Below are 13,799 nucleotides of genomic sequence, written 5' to 3'. Positions count from 1 at the left end.
TGAATGATAGCAAAGTGTATGCTCTGCATAAAGGCTTCCTATTAACAAGAAATACCATGAAAATATATTATATTCCTACCACTGCTCTTGGTAAAGGGGAGAAAATGAGCAAGATGAAAATATGTGTGCACATTGAAGAACTCAGTAAATCTTGAAAACAGACGACCAATTTCCTATTTTTAAGTAAAGGCTATGGGGCAGGAGTTTGAGACTACCCAGGGCAACATAGGGAAACCCTGTCTCTACAAAGAAAAAAAAATTAGCAAGGCGTGTTGGTGCATGCCTGTAATCCCAGCCATTTGAGAGGCTGAGGTGGGAGGATTGCTTGAGATTGAGGCTGTAGTGAACCATGATTATGCCACTGCACTCCAGCCTGGGTGCCACAGTGAGACCTTGTCTCAGAAAAAAAAAAAAAAAAAAAGGCTATGGGGGTAGTTTTTGTTGGGTGCTTTATTTATTTTTATTTATATTTTATATTTTATTTTATTTCAATTTTATTTCAATTTTATTTTAGAGACAGAGTCTTGCTCTGTCATCCAGGCTGGAGTGCAGTGGTGCAATCTCAGCTCACCGCAACCTTCACCTCCCAGGTTCAAGAAATTCTCCTGCCTCAGCCTCCCACGTAGTTGGGATTACAGGCATGCACCACCACGACCGGCTAATTTTTGTATTTTTAGTAAAGATGGGGTTTCACCACGTTGGCCAAGCTGGTCTCGAACTCCTGACCTCAGGTGATCCACGCACTTTGGCCTCGCGAAGTGCTGAAATTATAGGCATGAGCCACTGCGCCTGGCCAGGTGCTTTACTTTAAACAGATCTTCTTTAATAAATGATGGAGCCAGCAATCCTCCCACACCCCCCCCACCTTTTTAAAAATATATATTAACAAAACATTTCTGCGTAATCTCTTTTGTCTCTTTCTGTCTCCCTCTTTGATTTAGAAAGATTGTTCTGCAGTGTGTGAAAAGTAGATTGGAGGAGTCTGAAATTGGGGGACAGAAAAGTTAGCTTGAAGAACCCATTGCAGTAATCCAGGGCAAGAGATTTTGCTGGTCTGGATAGGGCTGAGCCAGTAGGATGGAGAGGGCAATCAGAAGTAGAACCAGCAGGCTTTTGTGTGAAGTACACAGTAAAGGAGGGCCTAGGGTGACTCTGAGGTTTGAAACACCTGCCTGGGAGATGATGGTGCAGTAAAGGAGGGCCTAGGGTGACTCTGAGTTTTGAAACACCTGTCTGGGAGATGATGGTGCAGTAAACGAGGGCCTAGGGTGATGCTCGAGTTTCTGAAACACCTGTCTGGGAGATCGTGGTGCTGCTCATGAAGACGTGGAACACAAAAGGAGTGTGAGGCTGCTCTGGGAGATCTGAGAGGTGGGACCCAGAGTGCATTTGGATATATGAGTCTAGTACTTTGTAGAAAGCTCTAGCCTTGGCTAGTAATTTGGAAGTCATTGGCACATAAATAGTAATTAGAGTGAATATGATTACCACATGAGGAGAAATGAATAATGCCAAGAGAGCCTAGGAAAAAACTCCGAGGAACCCAAATCCATACGGGAAAGGCAGAGAAGGGAGACACTACAGGGAGGACTGAAGACGGAGACAGAACGTGTGTGTGGGCATCTGTGCAGCTGAGGCAGGGGAGTGTGTGTGGAGGATTTTCTGGGTCAGTATTCATGACCAATCATCAGGTAAAGATGACTGTACTTCCCCAAATCTCACTGAAATGGTTGAAGAGGTTTTTTTGGTTTTTGGTTTGTTTTTTCCTAAAGACATGAGATCTCACTATGTTGCCTAGGCTGGTCTTGAACTCTTGGGCTTGGGCTCAAGTGGTCATTTTGCCTCAGCCTCCCAAGTAGCTGGAACTATAGCTGCCCACCCCCACATCCAGCTAGGTTTTCAAAATTGAAAAGGAATTCATAGTCTAGATTCTGGGAAATCAGAACGGTAGATCAGAACAGTGAGGATTATCTGATAGGGAGGATAGGATTGGAGCAGATCTGAAGCAGATGGACAGTACATCCTTTGAACAAAGTTGTCGAGGAGGATAGGAGGTGGTAATGAAGAAGGGATCTGGTTTTCATTGGTTTTCCAGAGTCTGCTAATATATTCCCGTAGAAGGTACCACCGTTGTTTGGGGGAAGTGGGCACTCAGAGAGCAGCCCTACATGTGCCTCAACCAGAGACACTTCTCCACTTACCCTCCTCCTAAGAGTTCAGTTGAACAGAAGATGTGCAGCTGAAAGGTTGGAAAAACATTGAAGTGGATAATATCTAAGTTCTCCTTTCAGTTGCAAGGCTAGTCGTCTAAGTTTTCTAATCATGAATGTTTAATAAGAATTATATCACCATGTGGCTGTAGCTCACCAAGTGATGTTTAAAAACATTCTTCCATTAAATACCTGCTATTTAAAAATGTTTATTATCTATTTACACACAAACTTGTTAGCCAAGAGCTGTATTTTTATGGAAGAGTCTTGTTGCCTTTCACTGACATTGTTGTCTACCTGTATGTCCTGAACGCATGTTCAGGGTCTTACTTCAGTTAAGAGGGATAATTTAAATAAGCTCATGAGTACTGTAGAAAATATGGCAGATGTTCATATTGAGCAAGTACTCTCTGGTCCTTGGAAAGTGCAGTATAGCCAGCCACAGGCTTCAGTTTGAAAGTCTTTTAAGAGTTAGAAACTTCTGAATGTGGATGACTGCTTCTTGTTTGATTTTTTTCTAATTGTGAAATATTTCAAACATACCAAAAACCTGTGTGAGTCGTGATATACATACCCATGTACCTGCCACCCAACTTTTAAAAAATGAAGATTTTGACACATTAGCTTTATTTATTTATTTATTTATTTTTTACAAAGAACCATTATAGAGAGAGTTGACTCCCATTCACTCTCTAATTCCATTTGCCGTCTTCCCAACTTCTCTCCTGAATTTGGTATTTTATCATTTAATTGCATTTCCATATATCCTGAAACAATCGATAGTGTTTTTGCATATTTTAAAACTATGTAAATCATCTTTATAAATCCTTCTGAAACTTGCTTTTTACCTTAATATTATGTTTTAAAAAATACGATGATTATGTTAATACATGTAGCTCTAGCTCAGTCTAACTGCCATGTGGTATTATCTTATATGATTATACCATGTTGTAGTAATTTTTTTCTCCCAAGTGTATTTTTGAAACAAATAGAGGATGAGCAATCTCCAGAGTTGGCATCAGCATCACGCCACAGTCCGCTTAGAGAAGAGTGCCCGAGAAAGGCGCTGGGCACTAGCCCAGAAGCACAGATAGAGACTAGCATGGGGAAGAGCTCAGGAAAAGGAGGGAAATGGAGACAGCCATCAGACAGGGTAGTAAGTGTAGGAGTCAAAGTGTGCTCAGTATTGGAGGAAGCAGATCCAGGGTGTTCAAGGCAGATTTGCGATGAATCTCACTAACATCTTCTAGTCATAGCATCACTCTTTTTTTTTGGAGACAGAGTCTCACTCTGTTGCCCAGGCTGGAATGGTGGAGTGGTACAATCGGCTCACTGCAACCTCTGCATCCTGGGTTCAAGTGATTCTCCTGCCTCAGCCTCCCCAGTAGCTGGGATTACAGGTGTATGCCACCATGCCCGGTTATTTTTTGTATTTTTTATTAGAGATGGGGTTTTAGGCCGGGCGCGGTGGCTCAAGCCTGTAATCCCAGCACTTTGGGAGGCCGAGATGGGCGGATCACGAGGTCAGGAGATCGAGAGACGATCCCGGCTAACACGGTGAAACCCCGTCTCTACTAAAAAATACAAAAAAATAGCCGGGCGAGGTGGCGGGCGCCTGTAGTCCCAGCTACTCGGGAGGCTGAGGCAGGAGAATGGCGTAAACCCGGGAGGCGGAGCTTGCAGTGAGCTGATATCCGGCCACTGCACTCCAGCCTGGGTGACAGAGCAAAGACTCCGTCTCAAAAAAAAAAAAAAAGAGATGGGGTTTTACCACGTTGGCCACCATGGTCTCAAACTCCTGACCTCAAATGATCTGCCTGCCTTGGCCTCCCAAAGTGCTGGGATTACAGGCGTGAGCCACTGCACCCAGCTCATGGCATCACTCTTAATCTGGAAGTTGATGTGTCCTTGCTAGGCCATGGATATGTAAAAATGATCATTTAATTTCTCTGTGCATCTGTCTTCACGTTTTACAGTAGTCAGCTATGGGTCACTCCTCATTTTCTTGCCTCCTCCTTCTCTTCCCCTGTGTGGGCACCTCCAGTAGGACCTGTCTGATTGTTTGGGTAAATCTAGCAACGTTGATTTAAGTTACTAGCAACATTGATTTAATTTACTCCTCCCATGGTAAGTCAAAGAAGCACATGCCCTTTTTCCTAATAGAATAGCAAAACTAAAGATTTATATGTATATATTTTTGGCCGGGCGTGGTGGCTCACTCTTGTAATCCTAGCACTTTGGGAGGCTGAGGTAGGCGAATCACCTGAGGTCAGGAGTTTGAGACCAGCCTGGCCAATGTGGTGAAACCTTGTCTCTACTTAAAATACAAAAATTAGCCGGGCGTGGTGGCAGGTGCCTGTAATCCCAACTACTTGGGAGGCTGAGACAGGAGAATTGCTTGAACCCAGGAGGGGCAGGTTGCAGTGAGCCGAGATTGAGCCACTGCACTCCAGCCTGAGTGACAGGGTGAGACTCCGCCTAAAAAAAAAAGATTTGTGTGTGTGTGTGTGTGTGTGTGTATTTCTTTCTTTTTTTTCTTTTTTTTTTTGAGTCAGAGTCTTGTCATGTCTCCCAGGCTGGAGTACAGTGCCACGATCTCAGCTCGCTGCAACCTCCACCTCCCTGGTTCAAGCGATTCTCCTGCCTCAGCCTCCTGAGTAGCTGGGATTACAGACACGCACCACCACGCCCAGCTAATTTTTTTTTTTTTTTTTTTAGTAGAGACGGGGTTTTGCTGTGTTGGCCAGGCTGGTCATGAACTCCTGACCTCAGGTGATCCACCTGCCTTGGCCTTCCAAAATGTTGGGATTACAGGCGTGAGCCACCACACCCGGCCATCTTTCACATTTAGATGCATAATTCACCTGGAATTTAATTTTATGCATGGTGTGAGGGAAGAGTGATTTCATTTCTATTGCAGTTGGTAATTAGTTGACTCAGAACATTTGGAAGAGGCTGTCTTTCCCCTGCTGCTTTGGGCTGATTTCTGCTGTGTTGTTGCACTATTCCACTTGTTTATCTTAGCACCTACTCCATTCTGTCTTCATATTTGGTAAAGTCTGCCCTTTTACTTTTATTTTGTTTTTCCAGTTTGATTTAGCTAATCTTGGCCCTTTGTATTTCCCTGTATACTTTGGAATCAGCTTGTCAATTTCCATGCAAAAAACTTTCAAGAATTACTCAGGCTGATTCTTGTGATCCACTTGGATAGAAATTACACTTGACGGTATTGAGTCTTCAGATTCATGAACGTGGTATATCCTTTCGTTTCTTTAGGTCTTGTTTAATTTATCTCAGTAATGTTTTAATGTTTTTGGTTTCTGGGTAGTGGTCTTGCACACCTTTCATTAAATTTATTCCTGGATTTGAGATACAGTAGTTTTCACTTCTAGAATTTATGTTTTTTTTTTAAATTCACAATCCTGCTTTTTAATTCCCTAAACATATTGATTATGGTTATTTTAAAGTTCTATTTTGTATAGCTTTCTATTATTGTTTTTCATGGATTTTAGTCATAGCTTCTTGCTGCCATATGTGCCTAATTATCTCTGATCAAATGCCAGACGTTGTCTGTATAGTGATAATGTGTGACCACAAAGGGCTTACTTTTGCATCTGATAGGTAGATAGGTTGGGAGTACGTGCAATCCAAGATCACTTTAATCTACATGTAGAGAAAGTGGTTTGAAACTGGCTCCAGTCCTTACGGGTGCTGCTCTATTTTTAGCTCATACACAAGATATGGTCCTTCTAAGTCCCAACAAACAACCTGGGATGCTTTCCAGGGCACCTCCTCCTCGATGAGCTCTCTGAGTCTGTCAGAGTTCCACCCAGATCAGCAGGCACCTCCTCCTCGATGAGCTCCTGGCTCTCTGAGTCTGTCAGAGTTCCGCCCACTTCAGCTACTTGGTGATTACTTTTTGACTTGACTTGGCCTTCAGTTCTTCACTTCTGTAATGTCTTTAGATTTAAAGAAAAATTTTAGTGCGATCTTTTTAGTTCCTGTTGGAAGAGTTGGTCTGAGTGCTATAATTTTGTCAGTGCCATAAATGGACTTCCTATGTGTGTGTATGTATTCAGTTTAATGAACATGTTTTTCATATTTTATCAAAAACTTCGAAATAAAAGAGTATTTACTAAATATTTTAAAAGTCTGCTTTTAATTACAAATGAATGAGACAATGGACATTCAAACACTACTGCGGAAGCATCTCTGCACTCTTCAGTGTTAAGCATAATAATTTATTTGTTATTATTTTTTTAAGGTCTCATTCTGCTATTCAGGCTGGAGTGCAGTGGTGCTATCATAGCTCACTGCAGCCTCGAACTCCTGGGCTCAAGCAATCTTCCCACCTCAGCCTGCCTAGTAGCTAGGACTATAGGCATGTGCCATCACAGCCAGCTAATTGTTTTTTCTTTTTTTTGTAGAGACAGGGTCTCTTTATGTTGCCCAACGTGGCTTCTATCTTTTGGGCTCAAACAGTCCTCCCACCTTGGCCTCCCAAAGTGCTGGGATTACAGATGTGAGCCACCATGCTTGGCTGCATAAATAATTTAAATTGCAGTCAGATAGGCTCTGCTTTTGTGTATTAGATCTGCATATTTAAGACCCCTGTGTTTGGAAACTTTTAGACTTGAAAAGTGAAATCTTTACATATTAAGTATATATTAAGTATAAGAACATATATTAAGTATAAGAACAACTGTTATCAGTGAATGGTGCCACCATGCAAAATATTACTCTTCACAGATTTTCTTCACCTGTTGTTCTGTGTCACAAGCTTGGAGACTGCCTATATTTTTTTGTGGCATCTGTCTTCAATTTTTATTGTGGTCAGGTATTGTATTAGTGTGTTCTCATGCTGCTGACGAAGACGTAAAACGAGACTGGGTAATTTATAAAGGAAAGAGGTTTAACAGACACACAGTTCCACATGGCTGGGGAGGCCTCACAGTCATGGTGGAAGATGAAGAAAGCAAAGGGACATCCTACATGGTGGCAGGCAAGAGGGTATGTGCAGGGGAACTGCCCTTTTATAAAACCATCAGAGCTTGTGAGACTTACTCACTATCCAGAGAAAAGCATGGGGAAAAACCTGCCCCCATGATTCAGGTACCTCCCACTGGGTCCCTCCCACCTTGAACATGGGGATTATTTCAGTTCAAGGTGAGATTTGAGTCGGGAGGACACAGAGCCAGACCATATCAGGTATGGATCATCCCTCATTTTATTGTTTCCTCCTCCTCTGTGTGGGCACCTCCAGTAGGACCTGTCTAGTCCAGTGGCAGCTGGGGGCTTTCCCAGCTGCCATGGCACAGAGGCCTTGCTTTGGGATCCTGGGTAAGCTTGTGTGGCCCAAGTTGGGACCTCGTGGACTCTGGACCCCTTCTTTGGCAGCAAAGCAAAGGCCAACACCTTTCCAAAGGAATAAACACTGGCAGCTGTGTCCAGCTCACTTGGGTCCAAGGTCTCTGGTGTGTATCTGATTTCTGGCTGGTGCCCACCTTGGAGGTGGTCAAAGTGACCTGACCAAAGGCAGACTGTACTGTACTGGATTGGAACCTGCGGGGCATTTGGGACTCCCAGCCATTGTGTCATGCCCTTTTGGGGTGCTTCTTCCTTCGCCACGCTTGGTCCATTGTGGAGTCACCCAGCTGCTAGTTGCGTGAAGTACTTCTTTGTCAGACTCTCCTTTCAGACTCTGGAAAGCTGATTTGCTTGAGCCCAGAAGTTCGAGGCTGCAGTGAGCTATGCTACCGCGCTCCGGCCTGGGTGGCAGAGCAAGACCCTGACTCTAAAACATAATAAAAAACCAAAAAAGAGGAAGAGCAGCACCATCATCCCCAAACACTCCTCATTTATCCCTCTGCAGTCTTCTGGTCTCCTAGCTTATCTGTTCCCTATCCTTATGGGTGTATCTTTTCAGAAATGTCCTATAAATGGAATCAGACAGCATGTAACCTTTCAAGAATGGCTTCTTGATCTCAGCGTAATGTGTTTTGAAATTCATTCACATTTTTGCAGGTATCAGTAGTCTGTTCCTCTTTATTGCCAAGGAGTTTTCCATAGTATGGTTATGTCACAGTCTCTATCCATTCACTTGACATCTGGGTTGTTTCTAGTTTTTTGGTGATGAAGAATAAAGTGGCTATAAACAATTGTGTACAGGTTTTTATGTGAAAACAAGTTTTTACTTCTCTAGGGTAGATAATCAAGTGGAATTGCTGGGTCATCTGGTGAGTGTTTGCTTTACTGTATATAGAACTTCCACACTGTTTTCAGAGTGGCTGTACCATTTTGCATTCCCACCAGCAATATATGGGTTTCTATTGCTTCACAGCCCTTGTCAGCACTTGACATTGTCAGTATTTTTGAAGCTTTAGCTGTTTGAATAGGCATATAGTGGTATCTCATTATGGTTTTGTGTTTCTTAACAGAAGGAAAATGATAACAGCAGAAATCAGTGAAACTGAAAACAGAAAAAACAATAGGAAAAAATCAGGGGGGCCGGGCGCAGTGGCTCACACCTGTAATCCCAGCACTTTGGGAGGCCGAGGGGGTTGGATCACTTGAGGTCAGGAGTTCTAGACCAGCCTGGCTCACATGGTGAAACCCCATCTCTACTAAAAATACAAAAATGAGCCAGGCGTGGTGGCACACGCCGGTAATCCCAGCTACTCAGGAGGCTGAGGCAGGAGAATCGCTTGAGCCTGAGAGGCGGAAGTTGCAGTGAGCCAGTTGCGCCACTGCACTCCATCCTGTGTGACAGAGCAAGACTCTGTCTCAAAAAAACAAAAACAAAAAACAGTAGAACCAAAACCTGGTTCAGTTTGATAAACCTCTAACAATACTGACAGTGAAAAAATACCAATTACCAAAGACACAAATTACCAAAGTCAGGAATGAAAGAGGCCTATCTGTATAGGGTGCACAGACATTAAAGCATGGTAAGGGAGTACTGTGAACAACTGTATCCATATCTGGTCGTATGCCCAATAGATGTTTCAGGCAACGATGGACCGCATATACAACAGTGGCTGTGTGAGATCACGATAAAGCTAAAAATTCTTACCACCTAGTGACCTTGTAGCCATTGTAACACAACGCATTACTCACATGTTTGTGGTGATGCTGGTGTAAACAAACCTGTGCTGCCAATCTATTAAAAATCTAGTCCATATAATTATGTGCTGTACCTAATACTTGGTAATGATAACACATGAATGTTACTGGTTTTTGTGTTTACTGTACATTTTATTGTTATTTTAGAGTATATTCTTATTATATTTTAAAAAGGTTAACTGCCAAACAGCCTCAGGCAGACCCTTCAGGAGTTATTTGAGAATAAGGCTTTGTAATCATAGGAAGTGTCAGCTTCCATGCGTGTTATTACCCTTGAAGACCTTCCAGTAGGTTAAGATGTGGAGGTGGAAAGCAGTGTTACTGATGACCTTAACCCTCTGTAGGCCTAGGCTAATGTGTGTGTCTTAGTTTTTAACAAAAAAGTTTTAAAAGTAAGAAAAAAAAGCCCCAAAACAACAACAACAAAAAACCCCACAAAACTTAAAGAATACAGAAAAGCTTGTAAGCTGGGCATGATGACTCATTCCTGTAATCCCAACACTTTGGGAAGCCAAGGTGGGAAGATTGCTTGAGACTGGGAGTTGGAGACTAGCCTAGACAGCATGACAAGACCCAGTCTCCACAAAAAATTTAAAAATTGGCTGGGTGTGGTAGAATAGCACCTGCAGTCCTGGCTACTCAGGAGGCTGATGTGGGAGGATCACCTGAGCCCAGGAGTTCCAGGCTGTGGTGAGCTATGATTCTGCCACTACTCCAGCCTGTCTGTTCAGAGACACAGCAAGACCCTGTCTCTTAAAAAAAAAAAAAAAAAGTAAGGATATAAAGAAAGAAAATATTTTTGTACAGCTATACAATGTGTTGGTATCTCAAGCTGTGTTATTATAAAGGTTAAAATGTTTTTTAAAAGCTGCAGTAAGCTAAGGTTAATTTATTATTGAAGAAAGAAAACGTTTTTCTCTAAATGTAGTGTAGCCTAAGTGTACAGAGTATTAAGTCTACAGTCATGTACAGTAATGTCTTCACAGTCACTCACCCCTCAGTGATTCACACAGAGCCACTTCCATTCCTGTAAGCCCCATTCATGTTAAATGCTCTATACAGGTGTATTATTTTTCATCTTTTATACCATATTTTTACTGTACCTTTTCTGTGTTTATAAATATATATTTTGTTGTTGTTGTTGTTTTGTTTTGGTTTGGTTTTTGAGACAGAGTCTCACTCTGTGGCCCAGGCTGGAGTATAGTTGCATGATCTCAGCTCACTGCAACCTCCACCTCCCGGGTTCAAGAGATTCCCCTGCCTCAGCCTCCCAAGTAGCTGGGACTACAGGCACACGCTGCCACACCTGGCTAATTTTTTGTATTTTAGTAGAGATGGGGTTTCACCGTGTTGCCCAGGCTGGTCTCGAACTCCTGAGCTCAGGCAATCTGCCCTCCTCGGCCTCCCAAAGCGCTAGGATTGCAGGTGCGAGCCACCATGCCTGGCCTAAATATTTTAAACACACAAATACCATTGTGTCACAATTGCCTACAGCATGTAGCGCAATAACATAGTGTACAGGTTTGTAGCCTAGGAGCAACAGGCTCTACCATACGGCGTCGGTGCAATCGGTTATACCATCTCGGTTTGTGTGTGTAGACTCAAATGATGTTTGTACAACAGTGAAATTGATTGACAATGCATTTCTCAGAATATACTCCCATCGTTAAGTGACACTGACTACTTTCTCTCTCTCTCTCTCTCTCTTTCTCTCTTTCTCCTTCCTTCCTCTCTCTCTCTGTCTGTTTCTTTTCTTTCTTCAGAATCTCTCTCTGTTGTCCAGGTTGGAGTGCAGTGGCGTGATCTTGGCTCACTGCAACCTCTGCCTCCCAGGTTCAAGTGATTCTCCAGCCTCAGTCTCCTAAGTAGCTGGGACTACAGGCGCGTGCCACCATGCCCAGCTAATTTTTCTATTTTTAGTATAGACGGCGTTTCACCATGTTGGCCAGGCTGGTCTTGAACTCCTGACCTCAAGCGATCCACCCACCTCAGCCTCCTAAAGTGCTGGGATTACAGGCGTGAGCCACCGCGCCTGGCCCACATGACTATTTTCAACATCTTAGATGAAAGGTACCAATTTCTTGAAAGCCACAACCCCCCAGAACTCATCAATAATGAAGCCAAAACCTGAATAGTCCTATAACTACTAAATAAATTAATTTCATAGTTTAAAACCAGGAAAATAAACCTGTAAGACCATATGGTTTCACTGGCAAATTTTATGAGACATCTAAAAAAGAAAACAATTCTGCATAATCTCTTCCATATATTTTAAAACATATTACTTTGAAATAATTTTAGACTTGAAGTTGCAAAAATAATACATGGAATTCATCTAGTTACCCCCAATAACATCTTATGTAGCCATTACACATCGTCAGAACCATCTTCCGTACATTCTTAATTACAAAGGATTATGTGTCTAAAAATTTTAAAGAATAAAAGTATATGAAGTAAAAAATGAATCTGTCTCTTGCCCTACCCAAAGACAAATCACTCCACAGGGGAAAATGCTGTTAATAATTAGTTGTGCATCCTTCCTGGACATTTTCTGTGTATATACAAATATACACAACTACTAAGTAAATATACAGGCTTAATTTTATTTGATCAGAATGGAATCTTTCTATATATATATTGTTTTTCAACTTGCTCTTCTTACCCAGTAGCATACCATGAATCCATGTAAGTGATGTCTAACCCCAGGCCCCACAAATAACAGGATTTTATTTTATTTTTTAAGATTGACAGAATCCTGTAGTACGGATGTTTGGCAGCATATTTATTTTGTTTTGGCGACAGACAATTAGATTGTTTTGCCTTATTTGCCATCACATATAGTGTGCACTACTCATCCTTGTTCCTGTGAACTGAAGGGGTAGTTGAGTGCTTTTGAGAATGGGTTTTTAGAAGTCGTGTTGCCATGTGAAGGACTTGGTGATATTAGTTCGGATTTGGCGTCTGTGATCCTGAGGGAGATTCTTCTGCAGCAGTGGAGTTTAGCCAGAGCCACATTTCATACGTCTGTGATGCAGGTTAATTGCCTCTCCTATGCACATGCGCATTTGAAAATTACTGCCTTCTAAACCTTAAAAAGTTGTGTGCAAGTTGAAGCTTAATAAGTGAAATTGCACAGTTACATGCTGAACCTGATGGGGATTGTCACTGCGGCACTGAGCATGTTGGTGTAGGCGGTGGCTGGCTCTGGACCTGGGGGTGTCCAGTGACGGGGTGAGGGGTGAACAAGGATGACGGACTTCCAAGGGGCACCCGGGTCAGTGCAGTAGATCAGGTGTGCTCATTGCATTGAGGAAGGGTTGGTTTTAAAAATGGAAGGCTTAGGGAAGAAGACAGTCATTTATAATATAATGCCATTCAGGTCAATTAAAAATACGCAGACACAAAGCAGCATGAGTTCTGCAGAATATATTCTAAAAGACACTATAAAAAAGTTTCCAAAAGACACTGTAAAAAATTATAAGAAAATATGTCTAAAAGACACTAAATGCAAAAAAAAAGTTGTCTGAAGGGATGGAACACAGTGGGGGCACAGGGAATAAATAAATGGAAGGACAGACAGATAAGCATAAGAGGTGTGGGAGGAGCCAAGTGAGCTCATAAAGCAGAGGCTCTGTGCAGAGGGCAGGGCTTGGGTGCAGTGCAGGGTGGAGTAGGTGGGGAGGTTGTGGTAGACTCTGGGCCAGAGCAGCTGTTTGGCCCACAGGCTGTGGCTCAGGCTCTTCTTCTGTAGGATGGCATATTAATGCCTACGCAGAGGCTTCCACTGAGGCTTGACTTAGATGTCACATATTCAACGGTGTCAATCTGTTCACACAACAAATCCTACAATAAAAAATTCATCTAAAGGAAATACTCAGTTGTGTACTCAATAAGCGACATCAGCCTGGAATTCATCTAACGGAAATACTTGGTTGTGTACTCGATAAGCGACATCAGCCTGTGTCTTTTGATTCACAGCAGCCTTACTGCTTTGCTTGTTTGTTTTGAGAGAAGGAAGGTCTTACAAAACACTAAAAACTCCACCATGTTCACCCAGAGGACAGGCTAATCATGAGAATTGTAATATATATTTCTGGTCTAAATAAAGTCTTCAAAGCATCACAGATCCACTGTTAGAACTTCCAGGTATGTGTAGGAACCCAAATAGTGTGCTTAGGTTAAGAAGTGTTTCCATGATGTTGCGTTTCCTACCTCATTCCTAGGTGGTTCAATTTGTTTTCAGGCTATTTTTCCTTATGATAATTTATTGGAACAGCCATCTGTTTTCCTCCTTTCCCAAGGACACCCCTTGGCCTGGGAGGACTTGTGTTCCGTGGGTCCCTTATTGCAATACTTGTGAAACTTGAACCTGCACAGGAATGACTAGAGGGTCTCAATAAAGTGCAGTTTTGGATTCTGTCAGTTGGGTGTGGCCTCAGAGTCTGCGATTTTGGCAAGCTCCCAGGG

The 13,799-nt window shown here is 42.6% G+C and overlaps 1 protein-coding gene across 19 annotated transcripts in view; it reads left to right on the top strand.

Moving 5' to 3' along the window:
- The window catches only part of DIP2A (disco interacting protein 2 homolog A), a 110,378-nt gene that overhangs the window by 16,388 nt on the left and 80,191 nt on the right, over positions 1-13,799 (top strand). The gene's annotated exons all lie outside the window — the stretch shown is intronic.

This window comes from Macaca mulatta, chromosome 3 (genome assembly GCF_049350105.2).
Source record: "Macaca mulatta isolate MMU2019108-1 chromosome 3, T2T-MMU8v2.0, whole genome shotgun sequence".
Lineage (NCBI taxonomy): Eukaryota > Metazoa > Chordata > Mammalia > Primates > Cercopithecidae > Macaca > Macaca mulatta.
The sequence above is the reverse complement of the archived record's forward strand: the minus strand, read 5'-3'. Positions and strand labels throughout refer to the sequence as shown.